The sequence below is a fragment of the Alexandromys fortis genome, unplaced genomic scaffold, assembly GCF_014885135.2.
Source record: "Alexandromys fortis isolate MF-2015 unplaced genomic scaffold, M_Fortis_MF-2015_v1.1 scaffold_46, whole genome shotgun sequence".
In the NCBI taxonomy this organism is placed as follows: Eukaryota; Metazoa; Chordata; class Mammalia; order Rodentia; family Cricetidae; genus Alexandromys; species Alexandromys fortis.
This window is the reverse complement of record NW_026067919.1, coordinates 1-18,632: the sequence shown is the minus strand read 5'-3', so window position 1 is coordinate 18,632 and position 18,632 is coordinate 1. Positions and strand designations below refer to the sequence as shown.

The 18,632-nt window shown below is 42.2% G+C and overlaps 1 long non-coding RNA gene across 1 annotated transcript; it reads right to left on the bottom strand.

The window, feature by feature from the left end:
• Positions 1-1,474: 1,474 nt before the first annotated feature.
• LOC126500576 (uncharacterized) lies at positions 1,475-18,626 on the bottom strand. The gene is made up of 3 exons (XR_007591385.1): positions 18,528-18,626; positions 1,865-1,946; positions 1,475-1,530 (listed from the first exon to the last, which is right to left on the bottom strand). It is a non-coding gene; the product is annotated as an uncharacterized lncRNA (long non-coding RNA).
• Between the last annotated feature and the right edge of the window lie 6 nt (positions 18,627-18,632).

The window sequence follows — 18,632 nt, the reverse complement described above, 5'->3', positions numbered from 1 at the left end:
TAAGTCTTTTTCTTTACCTCCTTCTCCCCCATTCCTGTTTCTCAACACACACACACACACTTCTTTTGGTTCTGCTTCACTGGATAGCCCAACCTGGCCAGTGTTGGGTCCTCTCATATCAATCATTAATCAAGAAAATGCCACACAGCTGATCTTATGGAGACATTTTTCTCCATTGGGATTCTCTCTTCATATATGCTTCCAGCTTATGTCAAACTAACGAAACCTAGCAAGCTCAGGAGACTTAACTCAGGAAAGAATGGATTGATCTAGCTCCTTTCTCTGTTACCTGGTGCTATAAGAATGGGAAGTCCAAAGGAGAGTATAAGAGATGCAAATGAGGCAGGGTCATTGGCTGGAAGAGGCTACTGGGTGGATGAGGTGAGCAGAAGGCACATGGGACTGTTCTGAGGGAGGCGTATGTGAGGACTGGGAATGCAAGGAGGTGTGCCTGCACCAGGTAGGGCAAAGGATGAAGTCAATGCTGTGCAACTTATGCCTATTATAATGGATCATGGAGAGTTGCCAGACAGCTCAAACACAGGAGGTGCTGTGTGATAATGCTGGCTGAGTGGTAGAAAATAATGACGATTTATCCCCCAAAAGGCTGTGTGGGTGCAAGGAGAATGAAACAATGGAGGAAAAGTCAGAACGCCTATGGCTGCTGTCAGCTACCTTGCGCTCAGAGCTGGCCTCTGTACAGAGTTGCACAAGGGAAGGAGCTGGGAGGGAGCTGGACAGGGTAACATTTTTTTTTTTTCTTCACATTTTGTTACGAATTCCAGGGTAGTGTGGAAAGCAAGACAAGAAGAGAGTGATTGGTGTTGCTGCTCGGCCTGTTTTCTGCCTTTTTGTAGTCCTGGAATCCTATCCCAGGTGTAGCGGTTTGATTGAAAGTGGCCCCCATAGGCTTATAGGAAGTGGTACTATTTGAAGGTGTAGCCTTGTTGGAACAGCTGTGGCCTTTTTAGAGGAAGTATGTCACTGGCTTTGAGGTTTCAAGTACTCAAGTCAGGCCCAGTGTCTCTCTCTTCCTGCTACCTGCTGATCCAGATGTAGAACTCTCAGCTACATCTCCAGTGACATGTCCTACCATCACAGCCATGCTTCCTACTGTGAAGATAATGGATTAAATCTCTGAACTGTAATCCAGCCCCAATGAAATGTTTTCCTTTATAAGAGTAGCTGTGCCATGGCCTCTCTTCTCATTAATAGAACCAGGGAATGGTGCCACCTCTTTTTATGGTGGATCTTTCCACTGCAGTTAAGTTAACCAAAGCAACCCGTCAAAGACATGCCCAGAGGTGTGTCTCTTTGGTGACTCTAAAGGTTGTCAGGTTGACAATGTTAACCATCACTCCTTTTCTTGCTGGGTTACAGTGCTTAATCAAGCTCACTGGAACATGATCCTCTTACCACGGTCTTTGAAGCTTAAATCTTGTGTTAGGTACCGGCCTCTTCAGTCCGGAGTCCTGCATCCTTCATTTCTTTATCATCGGTGTAGCATAGAGTCCCTGGTACAGGAAGGCACTTCTATACATAAATGAAAATGCAAAGAGGGATGATATTATACAAATATCATTTTCAAATATACTGGGATGTGATCACTGCTGGGGTTAGGTGTGTTTTTATTAATTTCTTCATGGAAATTATATGTTGTGGTACGAGACTCTGATTTCAGAGTGTGGGAAGGTGAGACTGGAGGGTCATGAGTTCAATGCCAGCCTGGCTGCCAAGAGGCTTTATCTCAAAAAGCAAAAAGCTTTGCTTCTTGTAGAGTGAGAGGAACGTGGCTGTGCACAGTGTGCATTCAAGCTAGGTTGTGTAAGTTGAGTAGCAATGTACTCTGCAGGGATGCACACACCTTCACATGTGGGTTGGGTCCCTGTAGAGTGCAGACTGGTATTCCTCCTGTTTGCTTTCCCCAGGAACTGTCAGATTCTTATCTGGAATGACCGTGAAAATCATTCGTTTTACTTTTGTGGCGAAAAGACATTGGGTTCTAGTAACAATGGAAATGTCCTTATCCCAGGAAGATTTCCAGTACACCAGAAAATCCAAATCCATATTCTTCAAGTGACGTGTGAAGTTTTCATGCAGACTGTGAAAGAGCTCCACCTGCTTTCTATTAGCTTACTTCAAAGTGAAACTAGTTGGTCTTTTCACTATTTTAATGAGCTGTTTTCTTGGTTGCTTGCAACATTTCTTTTTCTACAGTTGAGCAAATGTATTAGAGGCATGCAGAAATCTCTCAAACTTGGTTGTTGACTTTACCGAGAGCTTTGTTATTAATAATTTCTTAGTAAGAAGTTCTTTAATTCTCCTGGTTTGAGGGGTAGAACCTTTCAAATATCAAAGGAGGAAGAGAGAGGCACAGCAAAGCTCTGTAAACACTGGGGGATGCTGTAGGATGCTCTCTGGCCTTGATGTGGCTCTTTCAAAATACATCAAAGGGGAGCAACAGGAAGTAATCACTACAAGCAGGAACTGCAGATTGTGGTGTGGGTATCTTTCTTGGTTGGGATCTTAAGTCATTGCTCTGCTGGACAGAAATGATTGGGAGCAGAAATGCATGTATTTTACTCATAGGGAAAGCAAGGAATAATTGTATCTTTTAATTTGATTTCATACTGGCAGATCTATTGACAAGACAAAAAAATAAAGGCAAGTCTCCCTTTTGGGGAGTAGAAATAATATGATTTAGTCTGACTGTCTGCAATAAATTCACATTTCTCGGTTAACTTATCTCTGTGCACCAGAAGTACCTATGTGCAGCTGCCTTAGACAAGGCAGATAAAGTTGGGCTTGTTGGTACTGTGTTGCTAAAGTACAAATTTGCTGAGTAAGGGTTGGTCATAGACTGAGAAATGATTAAAAAAATAAAGATCACTTGAAATCCTTTGAAATGCACAGTTACATTCAAAAATAACTTCCTGATTTTTTGTTGTTGTTTGTTATTTTTTGTTATTTTTCTAAAGCAAAGAGTAGAGAATGAACTCTGCTGGTTTTCAGTAGGTTTTCCCATGGCCTTAAAAGTCTCAAGACTCTTTCAAAATTGTAGGAAAAGAAGAGAGACAACAGCAATCGGATATGATGACTGCCGTAAGTAGCCTGGTGCAGAGTAGAGAAAAACAAGCAGATTTGTCTGCAGGAGGGAGCATGGCCACATGGCTCTTCTGGAAGCTGATTTCCTTGGGGGCTTTTGGCTTGAAGGATAAGCAAGCATTCGATTGCTAGAATTGCCATCTGAGTGATACTGGGCTATTTTAGAATAAGTTGCAACCTGGTAATTATCTCTGGTTCTGATTGATGGATTAGAGGCTGGGAAAAATATTAGCTGTTGATGATTCTTATTTCTGGATCATTATGAAGGACAGATGCTTATAGATCAGAAGTAATTTGAAAATCTAAACTAAAAAAAAAAATTCCCATTTGGCATTCCCAAGTCAAAAGATGTAGATTATCCTGACAAAGTCTTGATCAAGTTGATTCTAGCTGGCAGAGGTAGACCAGAAGTTTCAGGGAGATGGGCTGTTTGTGACTCGGTACAGCAAATATTTTGTACTAGATACCATCTGTAATCTTGTTTGGAAGACACTGATGGAACTCCATTCAGATGCTTTTGATGCACAAACTGCATTGTCTTGGTCAAGTAGTCCTTGTACACACAAGCTGAATAGCATCCCTCATCCAGTATACACTATCCAGGATAGTGTATTTCTGCTTTGGGGCAGTAGAAGGCTCATCATAAATCTACAAACAATGATCACCACATACAGATGCGACCTAGAATGGGTAGGAAGTTAATATCATGTGGGTATTGACTATCAAAGAGCCTGATGGAAGCTGGTGCATAAATGTTTCATGCTTCTTGCTTTGGCTAAGACAAATCTGACCTACAACCCACACAGTCCCCACCAGTTCCTTAGGGATCCCTTAGCAAGGGTGAGCTGAAGCTGCCCACAGAGGTAATTCACACACCTTCCGGTCCCTTCTTACTACCTGGTTACTGCTCTCCAGGGACATTTCTAGTAAATCAATCTACAAGAAGTCATGTCTCCAGATCTGTGTTCTGGAGGGATACACTGTCTCTATACTTAACCCACAGTACAAGACCTGAGGACCATATGAAGCTACAGAAGAAGGATGAATTCAGTAGGCGCAATGGAGTGCCTTTCTGTAGGCAGCTATTATCTTAGAGAAGGGTGAGAGATCAGCTTCTATGAGAGGATGCTCTTGATTTTGGAGAGTAGTTGTTTCTTGTTTCCAATCCTTTAATTGGAGAAGAAAGTGTCAGACGTGAGGAGTGATGGATGGGTAATGAATTCTATGGGGACTAAGATCATTTACTGCTGTGTCCTGGACTCATGTGACATCTGCTCTTTGGTAGCTGCTTAGTTAAGCATGGCTAATCTGACTGGTTCCCTCTTAGAAAAGTGATGTATGAGAGAGCCATTGGCAGAACAGGGCCCAGTATCTGTTGTTACTTTGGGGGACCAGCGTGGCATCTCAGCCCATTCTGTTGATGACGGCCACTCAGATTCAAGCAAAGAATCCAACTGGAGGCCTTCCCTTGGTTTCAGAGTTCTTAAAAGCACTGGGAAGCAGTTGGGATCCAAAGTCAGCCAGAAGAGATGAGATCATAGAACATTAAGATTAGGGTGCTCGTGTAGGTTAGCTTTCTGTTCTAAACCTAATGCTTTTAATTTATTAAAAGGATGTGACGACACCCTCTGTGTGAAGTTGGATGCTCTTGCTTGATGTGTGTGGAACTCCTGGTAGAGTCTTCTCCTATTAGTGCATTTTTGTGACTCTCTATTTGCCGGACAAAGTCCCCCAGGTTGAAGAGAGTGAAGGGGAAAGAAGAGGACTAGCCAGTGCACAGCTTTGGACTCTATCCTTAAGCACCAAGGAGCTGTTTATTTTCATTGCTGAACATCCAGACACTGTCGACATGCTGTTGGGAAATCAGCATGCATGCCAGTAATCTCCTGTTTAGATAGACTTGTCTTTTGAACTTTGCTAAAGCACAGGCATTTTGGGTTTGGCCTTCCAGGTTTCTGCCACTCTATCTTCTTTTCTAGGCATTTTGCTTGCACTGTGGCTTCAGAGCCTGACTGGGAGCTGGTGGCACTTGGCATGGACTCTGTGGGGGGTGTGTTCTCACACTGACCTTTCCTGACAGCTTATCTCCTTTCCAGCTCCTGGATTAGAAGGAGCCAAGCATTCATTTGTCTGTCAAATGTTTTATTTTTGTAGCTACTGAATCTTCCAGTTCAGTAGATGCCTTCCAGGCCAGAGGCTGCTTAAATTACTTTTCAACAAAAGTTGCCCTCTAAATTCTCCTTCTTGGGAGAACGCAGAGTGTGTGATGAGGGTAGGAAGGTCTGGCAACTGAACTCTGAGACACAGTGCGAGTCTGGCTGGCTTTATTGACCATCGTGCTTTGATTTATCAAGACCCTTAGGCATTGGAAAGGATCTTTCTCCTCATTCTAAACTGAACTGTAAAGAAATGGCATTCTCACTTGGGAGAGACACTTATCCCCACGCCAGAGTGCAGAATAACTGCGGTACTCCATTGCTTTATATCCCTTCTCTTTCCAGTGACTTTGCAGCTTCTCCTGACCAGGGGTAAAACTCCTCCCCCAAATCTTGAACTTGGGCTGGATTTAGAACTCCTTTCCACAAACAGAATGCCCAAAGCGACCAAGTGTGAGGTCCCGTTACCTTGTACCCTTCACTCTTCTAGTAACGCTACCCAAAGTCATGTGCAGGAGGCCAACAGGCCTCTGGACTGAGGCCAAAACGCCATGAGGACCAGTGCGCCACAATCCTTAATGTGGGTCCTCTTTGTGGTCTTGTGTGTCTTTTTTTTTTATCTTTAAAAAAATTCTTCTATTTTTTTTTTAAAGAAAACAAACTATCATTTTTTTATTTTACATACCAATCACAGTTCTCACTTCCTCCCCTCCTTCCATTCCCTCTACCTACCCCATCCCACCCCCATCCACTCCTCAGAGAGGGGAAGCCACATTGCTTTGGGGGAAGGTCCAAGGCCCTCCCTACTATATCTAGGCTGAACAAGGTGTCCATCCAAAAATAATAGGCTCACAAAAAGCCAGTACATGCAGTAGAGAGAAATCCTGGTGTCACTGCCTGTGACCCTGCAGTCTGCCCCAGCCATACAACTGTCACCCACATTCAAAGGGACTAGTTTGGACCTATGCTGGTTCCTTTCCTGTCTGACAAGAGTTGGTGAGCTCCCATTAACTCAGGTAAACTGCTTCAGTGGGTGTCCCCATCATGGTCTTGACCTCTTTGCTCATATTCTCACTTCTCCCATTCGTTAGCTGGACTTTGGGAGCTCAGCCCAGTGCTCTGCTGCAGGTCTCTGCCCCTGTTTCCATCAGTTGCTGAATGAAGGTTCTGTGGTTGGTATTTAAGATATTCATCAATCTGACTACAGGGCAAGGCCAGTTCAGGCACCCTCTCTTCTATTGCTTTAGGGGCTTAGCTGGGGTCATCCTAGTGGAGACCTCAATATAAATATAAATCTGACCACATTGATAGAAGAGAAAGTGGGAAGTAGCCTTTAATGCATGGGCACACAAGAACACTTCCTAAATATAACAGCAGTAGCACAGACACTGAGAGCAACAATAAATAAATGGGACCTCCTGAAACAGAGCAGCTTCTATAAAACAAAGGACATAGTCAATAAGGCAAAAAGGCAGCCTACTGAATGGGAAAAAATTTTCACCAACCCCACATCAGACAGAGGACTGATCTCCAAAATATTTAAAGAACTCAAGAAATTAGACACCAAAATTCCAAATAATTCAGCTAAAAAATGGGGTACAGAACTAAGAGAATTCTCAACAGAAGCATCTCAAATGGCCAAAGGACACTTAAGAAAATGTTCAACATCTTTAGCCATCAGGGAATTGCAAATCCAAATGACTCTGAGATACCATCTTAAACCAGACAGAATGGCTAAGATCAAAAGCACCAATGATAGCTTACGCTGGAGAGGATGTGGAGTAAGGGGAACACTCATAGATTGCTCTTAGGAATTCAACTTGTACAACCACTCTGGAAATCAGTATGGCGGTTTCTCAGAAAATTGGGAATTGACCTATTTCAAGACCCAGATATAGCACTTTTGGGCATAGACACAAAAGATGCTCAATCATACTACAAGGATATTTGTTCAACTATGTTAGTAGTGGCATTATTTGTAATACCCAGAACCTGGAAACAACCTAGATGGCCCTCAACAGAAGAATGGATAAAGAAAATGTGGCACATTTACACATTAGAGTACTACTCAGAAGTAAAAAACAATGATATCTTAGAATTTGCCTGCCATCCTCCTGAATATTAATCTTCATCAGGCAATGAAAGGAGAAAGAGACAGAGACCCACATTGGAGCACCAGACTGAAATCTCAAGGTCCAAATCAGGAGCAGAAGGAGAGAGAGCTCGAGCAAGGAACTCAGGACCGCGAGGGGTGCACCCACACACTGAGACAATGGGGATGTTCTATCGGGAACTCACCAAGGCCAGCTGGCCTGGGTCTGAAAAAGCCTGGGTTAAAACCTGTCTCGCTGAACATAGCGGACAAGTAGGACTACTGAGAACTCAAGAACAATGGCAATGGGTTTTTGATCCTACTGCACCTATTGGTTTTGTGGGAGCCTAGGCAGTTTGGATGCTCACCTTACTAGACCTGGATGGAGGAGGGTGGTCCTTGGACTTCCCACAGGGCAGAGAACCCTGATTGCTCTTTGGGCTGACGAGGGTGGGGGTCTTGATTGGGGGTGGGGGAGGGAAAGGGGAGGCGGCGGTGGGGAAGAGACAGAAATCTTTAACAAATAAATAAATAAATAAATAAATAAATAAATAAATAAAAAAAAAGAATTTGCCTGCCAATGGATGGATCTAGGAAAAAAGAAACCATCCTGAGTGAGGTAACCTAGACCCAGAAAGATGAACATGGTATGTACTCACTCATAAGTGGATACTAGTTGTAAAACAAAGGATATCGAGCCTATAGTTCATGATCCTAGAGAAGCTAAATAACAAAGTGAACCCTAAGAAAAACATACATCGATTCTACCTGGAAAGAGGAAATAGACAAGATTACCTGACAAAACTGGGAGCATGGGAGTTGGGGGATAAGGGAAGGTGGAAGGGGAAAAAGAGGGGAAGAGGAAAGGGGGAGGAACAAGATAGTGGTGATGGAGCAAGGACAGAGATGAGAGCAAGGAAAGAGAAATTTTGATTGAGGGAGCCATTATGGGGCTAGTAAGATACTTCACATTAGAGAAAATCCCAGGTCTTGTGAGTCTTAATAAGGGGTCCTTGGATGAGACTGATTGTAATAAGACAGTTACACAACAAAATCTGACCGAGCTTGGGCTTGACAAACTCCCCAGTATTCATTATGTTCCGTGGTGTTTTGATTCTAGGGAGAAAGTAAGCAGTGTGAATGTCAATGAGAAGCAGAGCCTAGCAAGCAGGGATGGCTCTGCAGTACAGAGGGAACGACCACACATTCTTTGACTCCTGAAAGATGAGTCTGAGAATCCATGCTCTTTAGCATTTTCATGTTTTAAGGATTTATTATTGCTGTGGTTGGTTACTGTCTACAGCAGATCAGAGCTTGCCTCTAGGTTCACCCTAGGACTTCCCTGTGCCCTGTGATGCTGTGATGGTGGGGGACATACAGGGACATACATCCCTGACAAGCACTATGCTACATTTAACTGTAGGGATTTAAGAAATTACTTTTCAAATATCATCTTTATTCTCAAACAACTGAAATGCAGTAGGAGGTGCAGATGCATAATATGACTCCTGTAAACAGTGTTCAACCCTGAACTCATTAACACCAAAAGGGCTTCGACACTGAGGCTAAAAATAATTTAAATAAATTTGGTATCACAACTTGTTTCCTGAAATTTATTTCTGTACCCAGTAAACTGTTTTATCTCTACAGGAAGCGAATTCTGGGCGTAAGGCTGTTTTAAAAGTTTGAGGTGACAATACCCAGATTTTCTTGATTTCACCTAACAGAGAAAATTCTCTTGTTATGAGTCAAACTCAGTACACACTGCAGAATTTAGTAAACTCTAGAAGAAACATTCTTTAGATATCTGAAGATATTTCTGGATTTGTATGTTTTCCCTTAAGGGAAGTTAAGGGTTAAATTACATTAGTATCTTTTTGATTCAATTTGACCAATTTCCCAGTTTGCTAACAAGAACGTGAAATGATGCTTGTTTTTAAAAGGACATTTGAGTTTCAAGGGACATAAAAGCTTGGCAGAGGAAATGGCCGCTGTGAGCCCCTTGCCTCTGGGAAGAGAGCCATTCTTGCGTGCCCTTGCTGCCTGTGGTGGGCAGCTTGCTGCTCACCTGACCCCATGCTTCATCCAGCAGAACCACGCTGGTACAGACGCTGCAGTATAATCCCTGATGTTTATTTTAGGCGTAAATCAATACAGAAATACACATCCTAGGCCTAGAGGGCCAGAGAGAAAACTGACATCCATTAGTCACACTAAAGCTGATTACTTAAAGGCCCTCGTTACAGAGTTTTCCAGAAGGAGGGACAATATCACTCAGAGATATCTACTTTGCTTTGCAGGAGCCTGGTGTGTGCACTGGGTAAGCCCAGAGCTCCCTCTCCTGATTGCCTCATTGCTGGAGGTTGTTTGGGGCTGTGCTTACTGTCCTGGTGTGCTGGGGATAATAAAAAGAGTCCAGAGGGAAAAGTTGGTCTTTTGGCATTAGTATGTACATGGGAGGCAGTGACGAACTTCCATGGAAGATTGTTGGTCCCAGACACTGAGAGAGCAGCCCCCACACGATGCTCACCTTAGCTGATGCAGGATAATTTGGCAGGGAAGGACTTCTGGAGTGTGGATTTTGTTAAGGCCCACTTAACATCCTCCAGTCTTCAAAGGGAATTCTGGGACCCTCGTCCCTCCCTCCATCTCTATTCTGTTTCTTGACCACGAATCGTGGGTTCCTTTGATTCACTCCATAGTGTATTGCTTAATGACAGGCTCAGTGCCAAGGGGACAGTTGTTTCACTTCCCTTGGGCAGATGTGGATGAACATCTGTTCACCCCAGGTAGGGCACTGATGATAGACTAAAGAAATGATCCTACCCAAATCTAACTTAGTGAGACAGTGAGTTTGTTGGGATTACTTCCAGAAGTGTGTGAAGGACTGCTTACAGAAGAATGGCTAGCTCTAGGGAAGCTGAATCACTGAAACACTCTCCCATGGCCCTTCCTACAGCCCCTTTTTCTTGTTATTATTTAAAACAGCTTTTAAATTTAAATATATTATGATCATATTCTTCCCCCTTCTCAGGTCCTTCCAGGTCTTTGCCTATTCCCAACCTATCTAACTTTAAGTTATTTTTCTCATAAAACAAACTAAAACCCAATACAACAACAACTACCCCACAAAACACCCCCCAAGCTGTAATAAAATAAAAGCACACAAAACTGGGGAGTCCATTATATATTGGTAAATTACTCCTGAACATGAGGCTTTCCCTGTAGTGACCTATATACCCAGTGTCACTCCATTGGAGAAAGCTGATTTTCCCTCTCCCAGCAAGTATAACTGATAATTCAGTCATTAACGTTTACCCTAGTGAATAGGTTTTCATTCATGCATTCACTCATTCATTCATTCATTGTAAAAAAAATAACAAAATAAAATGCAATAAGATAAAATAAAAACTATCACATCAAAGTTGGACAAAACCAAGTAACGGACGGAAAAGAGACCAAGAAGGGGCACAAGAATCAGAGACCAGCTTGTTCACACCCCCGGGAATCCCTGAAAAACTCGAAACTGGAATCTGTAATACAGATACAGAGGTCCTGGTGCAGATACCTGCAGGCCTGGTGCATGCTGCTTCAGTCTCCATGAGCTCATATGAACTTGGCTCATGTTAATTTACAGGTCCTTTGATGGAGGAAGGTCATTGAGCAATAAAGAAACTGCTTGGCTGGCCCTGATAGGTTAAAGCATAGGTGGGAGGAGTAAACAGAATAGGCTGCTGGGCGGAAGAGGAAGTGAGGTCAGACTCTGCTCTGCTTCCGGAGAGACTTGACATCTCTGCTCTCCGGAGCAGAGATGCCATGCTCAGCTCTCCCGGGTAGACTTGACAGCTCTGCGCTCTGGAGCAGAGACGCCATGCTCAGCTTTCCTGATAGCTCTGCTCTCTGAGGCACACACAATGAAGCTCCGGCCCAAGATGGACATAGGTTAGAATCTTCCCGGTAAGCACACCTTGGGGTGCTTACACACATTACTAGAAATGGGCTAGTCCAGGTGTGAGAATTAGCCTGTAAGGGCTAGAGTTCATGGGCCAAGCAGTGTTTAAATGAATACAGTTTGTGTGTTGTTATTTTGGGCATGAGCTAGCAGGCGGCTGGGGTACTGGGGACACAGCCCCGCCGCTCCTATATCAACAGTCCTTGGTCTGATGTTCTCCACCCCCTCCTTTTCCATGGTGTTCCCAGAGCTCTGAGAAGAGAGAGTCCATGGATACATCCCATTTAGGGCTGAGTGTTCCACTCTCTGCATAATGGCTCTCTATGGGTCTCTGTATTTCTTCTTATATGCTGTAGCAGGGAGCTTCTCCGATGATGGCTGCATAAGACACTGATCTGTGAGTATAGTAGAATAACATTAGAAGTCTTTTCTTTTTTTTCAATCAGTACTATTTAGTTTTACCCTAGGTCTCCGGGCTACCAGGTCTCAGGTTCTTGATCACTGAAGCAGTGCCAGGCATAGGTTCCGTCTCATATAGTGATCCTTACATCACATTGGTTAGTTACCAATACAAGCTTTATGCCATCATTGCCCTAGAATATCTTGCAGAAAAAGCTTTTGTTTTTTTTTTCATCATTGAAAAGAAAGCTTTTGAGGTTGGCTTGGTATTTATGCTGGACTGTAGTAGGGGTGAAGGCTCTCCCCATATAGGCACCAGCTTGACTTCTCCATGTTAAATGAATTGTGTAGTTGTTTTCGCCAGCAATGGGGACTTGCTGTTAGTTTGTGGAGTGCAAACTATAGTTATAGCAACAGCCTGGTTATTTGAGGGTTCCCATGGGACTCCTTGATCCAACAGTTCAATTAAATGGAGTCCATCCTGGTACTGGAAGCTTCATTTGGTGACAAGAGATGGCTAGTTGGGACTCTGTCTCCCTCAACTATTTGGCAGTTTTACTTAGATCACCTTCATATATGTATATATTTTAGGAGGTTTCTACTGTATTAGGTCATACTACCCTCAAATGACCTTTAATTTTAGCTGCATCTCCCGGTATTCTGTCCCCAATCCTCTCACCTCTTTCCCTCCCCATTATACCCCTCTCCATCACTATTTATTCTCTTTCTCTTTCCTAATGAGATCTATTTTTCCCCTTTAGTTTTTGCCTATGCCTATCATCTATGGTTCTATAGATTGTGGCTTGATTATCATCGACTTAACAGCTAATATCCACATATAAATGAATACATATCATATCTGCCTTTCCATGTCTGGGATACTTCACTCAGATTTTTTTCTAGTTTCACCCACTTGCCTACAACTTTCATGAGGTCATTTTTTAAACAGCTGAGTAATACCCCATTGTGTAAATGTACCGCATACTCTTTATCTCTTCTTCAGCTGAGGGACCTCTAGGTTCTTTACAATTTTTGACTATTATGAAAAGAACAACAATGAACATTTTGAGCAAGTTTCTCTGTGGTAAGATGAAGTATCCTTTAGATATATGTGCTAGAGTGGAATAGCTGGATCATGAGACAGATCGAGTCCCACCTTCCCAAGTATCTGCCACATTGATTTCTACACTGGTTGGAGAAGTTTGTACTCCCACCCAGCAATGGAGGAGTATTCCTCTTACTCCACACCCTCATCATCATGAGCTGTCACTTGCTAATCTTAGCCAGTCTGACAGGCGTAAAATGCCATTCTGACAGGCATAATATAAAATTTCAAAGTAATTTTGATTTGCATTCCCTTGATAGCTAAGTATATTGAACATTTCTTTATGTGTTTCTCAGGAATTTTAGTTTCTTCTATTCAGATTTCTCTATGTCTGTACCCCATTTTTAAAGCGGGATATTTCTTTTCTTGATGTACAGTTTCTTGAGTTCTGCATGTATTTTGGATATTAGCCCTCTATTGGATGTAGAGTTAGTAAACATCTTTTCCCATTCTGTATGCTCCTACTTTGTCCCATTGATAGTGCCCTATGCCATACAGAAGGTTTTCAGTTTTATGTGGTTTACTTTATTAATTATTGATCTTAGTGCTTGCGTTGATGATGTTCTGTTCAGAAAGTTTTCCTGTGCTAGTGAGTTAAAGGCTATTCTTCACTTTCTCTCCTATCAGGCTCAGTGTATCTAGGTTTATGCTAAGATTATGGATTTGAATTTTGTACAGGGTGATAAGTGTGGTCTATTTTAATTCTTCTACATGCAATCGTACAGATTGTCTAATGCCCTTTGTTGAAGATGCTGTCATTTCCCCAGCATGCATCTTTGGCCTCTTTATCAAAAGTCAGATGTCCATGAATATGTGGATTTATGTCTGAGACTTCAATTTAATTCTATTGATCAACATGTCTGCTTTTGTGCCAATGCCATGCTGTTTTCATTCCTGTATCTTATAGCATAGCTTTAAATCTGGGATGGTGAGATCTCTAGCAGTTCTTTGATTATTCAGGATTACTTTTTAGCTATTCTGTTTATTTTTATCCCATATGAAACTGAAAATTATCCTTTTAAGGTTTTTGAAGAGTTATGTTGGAATTTTGATGGGATTCCATTGAATCTCTAGATTGCATTTCGTAGGTTGGCCATTTTTACTATGTTAATCTTACATATCCATCAGCATGGGAGATCTTTCCAAATTCTGCTAGTTTCTTCAATTTTTTTTCTCAGTGACAAGGACATGAAGTCTTTATCATCTAATTTTTTCTTTTGCTATGTTAGAGATACCCCAAGATATTTTATATTACTTGAGGCTGTTGCGAAAGCTTCCGTGGTTTCTTTCTCAGGGCATATGTCATTTGTATATGGGAGGGCTATTGATTTTTGTGAATCAATTTTGTATCCAGCCACTTTGCTGAAAGTGTTCATCAGTTTTCCTACCGTCTCTTACAGTGTCTCCCACAGCCTCTTCGAAAGCCCATACTCCAGCCTCTCCTACAGTCCCTATCCCTGGATTTCCTACAGACCCTTTAGAGCCTCTTCTTTAGCTCTCCTAATACTCTCCTAGCTCTTCACCTATAATCTGTCCATGGACACTCCACAGCCTCCCCTACAGCCTTCCTAGAGATCCTCGTTCCTATAGCTTCCCCTACAGCCCTCCTATAGAGCCCACTCCTATAGCCTCCCCTACAACTATTCTAGAGCATATACTACAATCTTCCTGCAACTTCTTCTACAGCCCACCTACAATTTTCCTGTAGTCCCCCTAAGGCCTCTCTAAAGCCTACTTAGCTCTCCTACAGTCATCCTACAAACCCTCCTTTGTAAATCCTTTCCTGTAATGTCTTCTATTGTTAATCCCTTTCACACACATATGATATAATTATATTATGATACTGATTATATATAATATACATGATATATAATAGGATATATGATATATAATATAATATATATCATATATATGATACTATTTCAGGCATACCATAGCTATATTCTTTACTGTTCTATCTCTATTTCTTTCTTCAGCCTATAAGCTATCTGTCTGGGCATTAGACAGCCCCCATTCTAATCAAAATAAAATCTCAAGCCCCAGCCTAAGGCTTGACCTTCCCCCAAAGGATTACCTTATCTTTAATATTAATACATCCTTTTGTATTGAGTTATAGCATTCTCTACAGTCTGTGAAGAACATCATTGCTCTGTGGATGGGAATGATACGCTCATTAGGAACATGAACAGACATAATATTTCTCTGAAGCCTTTGCCTCCCCATCACAGCACAGAGTACAGACTGAAAACTCCATAAATGCTGGTAAACATGCTTTCCTGACATGTTCTTGCTAAGCTGACAGCTTTGTGCCTTCTTGTCCTATAGAGCACTGCTCAATACTTTGTAAATGCAAGGGGCTGTAATACCTGTTTTAGGATGTTTCCCATTCTAGATGATAAATATCTGCAATTGCAATTCCTTTCATTCCCAAATTGCCAGCATCTTTCATGTTGCTGAGCACCTAATAGATTCTTAATATGTGTTTAATAAACAGGCAGGTAGTGTTTCTTCAATCTGGGGTAACTAGAAACACAAAACAATTCTGTCAGTAAAGGACATTTGTGGTGCTATGTTCTGGGGATTCAGAAGAGTTCATGAGACTGTCAATAAAAAATTAAGAGTTGAGTATAAGCTTTCAATATGTTAAAAGGGATAAGAAATTAGGAAAATAGTTTTCAAAGAGTTGTGTGCTAAGAATTTCTATGCATAATCCAAACATTGGGACTGCCTTGAAGATTATGTTTTGTTTATAGAGGTAATAAATAAATTAGACATCCATAATTTAGTTTGCAAAATGCTAAGAAATATGACCAATGTCATAATTGAAGGGTTATTGAAACTCCCTTTTTGAAACATAAAAAAGAGGGTAGAGTTAAGGGTGATTGAAAGGGGGTTATGGAGAACAAAGTATCTTAGATTGTAGGAGAAAAAGCTAGCTAATGGATAAAAGCATACACGGAACACACAGGACTCTTGTCCATTATTTATCTTATGTTCTTAACTGAGGCTGATGAGCTAAGAATAAATTCATTAGTTATTAATCAACACTCACTTTTCCTTACCTAATGATTGAGTTTGGGTGAGGAATATGGGTAGATCACATTTCTTAGTGTGCCTGTGGGTGGTGTATTTGTGGCACCAAACATGTGATGTAAGCCATCTTGCATTGGAATGGAATTTTTAGGAGTAGAGGGTCACTCTATAGTGGTTTGCTTTTGTGAGGTAGACTTTTAAGGGTGTGGAGAGTGTAGTAGTTTGAATAGGTATGGGCCCCCTAGACTCATGTATTTGAATGTTTGACCTTTTGGGAGTGGCACTATCAAGAAGTATGGCCTTGTTGGAGTAGGTGTAGCCTTGTTGGAGGAAGTGTGGAAGTGGGATTTGAGGTCTCATATGCTCAAGCTGTGCCCAGTGTAGAACATAGTTCACTTCCTATGCCTATGAATCAAGATGTAGAGTTCTTAATTTCTTCTCCAGCATTTAATTTCTTTTTTAGTACCATGTTAGCTTAACACTGCTATGCTTCCTACCATGATGATAATAAACATTTGAAACTGTAAGATAGCCCCAATTAAATGTTTTCCCTTATAAGAATTGCCATTGTCATGGTGTCTCTTTGCAGCACTAGTAACCCAAACTAAGACACATAGTTCTTCCATGGGTGGAAAAAGTCCATAACATGTGTCACTATAGGAAACCAAGTCATAGTCAGTCTGTAACATCTACCTTGGAAGGTTTGGTGAACACAAAATGAGGTTCAATTTTGTCTGTACCACTTAACATTTTTGACTCCTTTGTCCCAGATGATTGGCCTAAATTGATCAGTGCATGAAATGTGTGTGAGTTGACATGATCTTGCTCAGTTTTCATATCATGACCACCACGGGACATCCACCGGCAGCCTCCTTAGTCTGGTTCCTATAAATAGCCATGGAGCAGGCTACTAGTACAGAAAATGGCCAGAACAACAGACACATAGTTCTGCTATCGAAGAACTGCGGGTCTGTGACAGAACCTTTGTTGACAAGAAGTTCATTGCACAGTTGAAAAAAATGCAAAATTCCCAAATGCAAAGTTAGTAGGCCACAGACAGACTTCATCCAAGCTCTGGCAGCCCAGAGTGGACCACTAAGCTGAAGGGCAAAGTCACAAAGTTGGCTCAAGGACTCCAGAAACATTCCCAGGAAGGACTATAAAGGTTTATTATATTGTACTAAATATTAGGGGGACAGTGAGTACTGTTACCAAGTTTTCTGAATTTCTGTGTCAACAAAATGACCCAGCTCTCCTCTCATTTTGTCCCTAGAACACAGCCCAGGATGAACATGGGAATACATACTGGGCTGCTTGTGAGAATCTGTTGGATTCTTTTATTTTCTAGCTGTTACTTTTCTCTCTTAATCCATATTCCTGGGAACAGCAGGATCCTGAAGTTCATTCTCGCTGTTCTTTGAAGCTCACCCACTACTTTCAAAGCTACAGCTGCATCCTCAGGCTCTTCCTGGGTTGCTATTTGACTGCAGGATATCACCCGCTGGGTCTCACAGGTCCTAGAAGGTCATCACACGCTGATGCTCCAGATTTACACTTGCTTTATAGAGAACAACAAGGAGAGAGAAGAGAGAATCAGAAAAGTCTTGAAGAAGAGACGTCTTGGATAGTCCTAATTTGGAGACCTTTGTGCCAAGGTGGGCAGTTCAGGCCTTTGACTAACAGACTCACTAGAAGGGGAGAGAGAAAGAGTTCTCCTAACAATAATGGGGCAGACATCAGATTGAGTGCTGATATTTGCTAAATTAAAATATGGGAGAATATTTTTGGTGTCCCCCTCCCATAGGAGCTTTGCAAGAATAGCTTTGGGGCCCAGCTTTCAGGGTGGACTTAATTTTGTCGAGCCAACTGGCTCATCCTTGAGAATGTCTCAATCTATGAACCCTCTGCTAAGTGCTTGTTCATCCCCGGCAGATTTACAGCCCTCGGTGAAGCAGCCTTCATAATGGAAACGCTGACAGCCCAAGTTCTGCTGACAGGAAGGGCACAGCTGTGATAAAACTTGAACATGAACGGGAAGGTGCGCTTGGTCTTATGTGTTTGCCATGCCTGCAGGTCACAGAGAAGCACATCCTTAATTGGTCCGGGGCTCTAAGGAAGGCCGGCTAACACCTGGTCCTCAAATTGGTTTGGATTTATTTATCTGAGCGGTTGTCATAGGGCAATGAAAAACTTAAACCTGGCAGACTTAGAGGTAGATCCTTATTTTCATTTTTGTCTTTTCCATCTAAATCAGGTAGACGAGCAAAGGCCTTTGGGAGAAATGCCACCTACCATGGGGTCATGGTAGAAAAGGACTTGAAAGAACAAGAGGGAAGTGTCTACCTTTACACCATACAGAAGAGCTAATTGCACAGGAAATAAAGCCTGAAGCTTTAGAAGTTTAGTGGCAGCCCTTTACTGGTAACATCTGAGGGTTAAGTAAGTGGATCATCTGTGATCACATATGCTCTATGATCTCACATTGTAGGGATAAGTCCCACCCCTTAGGGGGCATGTTCACCTCAGGCTAAAGTTTTCCTATAAATTTGGCTCAGCTGGCTCTCTTACATAGCACAGGCTCATCTATCTGTCCAGGGAATCGTGCCACCCACAGTGGGTTGGGCCATGCTACACCAGTTAACAAAAAGAAAATCCCCAGCAGACACGCCCACAGGCCGACCTGACCTGGGAGATTCCTCCATTGAGACTCCATTCTCAGATGACTCAGGTGGTATCCAGTGAGAGACAATGTAAAGTGAGACGCATCGGTTGCTTTTTAAAGAAGGAAAT